The 1,915-nt window shown below is 41.1% G+C and overlaps 1 pseudogene; it reads left to right on the plus strand.

Moving 5' to 3' along the window:
- Positions 1 to 599: 599 nt before the first annotated feature.
- LOC121497113 lies at positions 600 to 1,545 on the plus strand (annotated as a pseudogene).
- The last annotated feature ends 370 nt before the right edge of the window (positions 1,546 to 1,915 follow it).

The following is a 1,915-nucleotide window of genomic DNA, read 5'->3' on the forward strand; positions in this document are numbered from 1 at the left end:
CAGAGAGAGAGAAAAAGCTCATGAACAGGGAGGAGCGGCAGAAGCAGAGGGAGAAGCAGACTCCCAGCTGAGCACGAAGCCCAAAGAGGGGCTCCATCCCAGGGCCCTGAGATCATAATCTGAGCCGAAGGGAGACGCTTCACCAATTGAGCCACTCAGGCGCCCCTCCATTTGTTCAACAATGTATTTATAAAGTATAGCCATATAAAATGCTGATCGATATGGATCAACCTGCAGCTATAGCCTACATACAAACACATTTCTAGAACCTTAACCGTATATTTCCTTTTATCTCACAAACCAGTGAACAAGCACTAAATGTGTACTTCTCAAAGGTGGTTTGACAATTCCACCTATAAAATATTTCTCCAATTTTACATAAAATTAAACAGGAAGGTATTTATAAAATGTTATTTCACTAGCTCTATATCATGGGTCATCACCCTAAGACATCTAAAAACCTAGGGTGTTTCAAAACAAGAAAATTTCATTCACTACAAAAGTTAAAGAAAACACACATATAGACCTTTTGGCTTTTGGCTCTGAGGAGGCCAAGGTGCAAGTCTCTTCATTTGTCCTGAATTTGGGTTCATCCAGCACCAGCCGCCTCCACTATGCCGCCTAGGTTAGAGCCCAGTGAGATGGAACTCGCATAGGGGAGGTGCATTTGTGGGGAAGCTGGTGCCATGTCTGCCCTGCCTCCTAAGATGGGCCCCCCGGTTGGTCTCCAGAAAGGGTTAGTAATGACATCATCAAGGCAACTGGTGACTGGAAGGGTCTGAAGATGACTGTGAAATGAACCATTCAGAAGGGACAGGCCCAGACTGAAGTGGTCCCTTCTGCTTCTGCCCTGATTATCAAAGTCCTCAAATAACCACCAAGAGACAGAAAGTAGCAGAAAAGCATTAAGCACAGTGGAAATGTCACTTTTGATGAGACTGTCAACAGTGCTGACAGATGTGGCACCATTCTTTAGCCAGAGAGCACTCTGGAACCATTAAGGAGATCCTGGCGCCTGATCCATCTGTGGGCTGCGATGTTGACGGCCACCACCCTCACTACATCATAGCTGATGTCAATAGTGGAGCAGTGTGATGCCAAGCTAGTTAAGAACTGCAAAAAAAGAAAAAGCATTTCAATAAAGGATCACTTAACAACCCCAAGCAAAACAAAACCCCCAAAAGCCCCAAAACCCCACACATATAGAACCAAGTATAATTTGTAGTATTTTCTAAAAATGAACAGATGGCATAGAATCTTTCCTTTCAGACATTCTTTTGTGACTTTTCCAGTAGAGTTCATAAATGTGATGCAGCTCAAAGAGATGGATTAAAACATCAGTTCTGGAGGACAGTCCTTTTTTTTTTTTTTAATATAAATTCCATCACAGTGTATTTGGTTTTGAATTTAACAACCAAAAAAGAAGTATAAAAAACACATTATTTTACTCTAAGTGTCTAGAAAGACAGGTGTTAAAATACGGATCTACAACGTTCACTCTGTATTTATCAATCATCTGTCATATGAAATTAGGGCACACCCTTTTCTAGTATATACACCACATATACAGCATTACAGGAAATATGCATGATTCCCTTCTCACTGTCCTCCATTTACTTAGTGAAAAGTATAAGTTATTTTTCAAAGTGGTTCAATGTTTCTATTAGACAGTCTAAGAATAGCGAAATATCAACCCTCTATCTACTGTTAAGTACGATGAGCACATCTAAACATCTAGAAAAGCTACATACTTTAACTAAGGACTGAAGTTTAATCACTATACACACTATGTCTGGGAGTGCTGATAGGCCACATACTGAAAATGGCTCTAACACAGACATCCTATGGAAGTCCTTCCCCACTTCTGTCTTCCAACTCTGGACACAGAGAAGGACCTGAATCTAAAACCGGACGT

The sequence above is a fragment of the Vulpes lagopus genome, chromosome 8, assembly GCF_018345385.1.
Source record: "Vulpes lagopus strain Blue_001 chromosome 8, ASM1834538v1, whole genome shotgun sequence".
NCBI lineage: Eukaryota > Metazoa > Chordata > Mammalia > Carnivora > Canidae > Vulpes > Vulpes lagopus.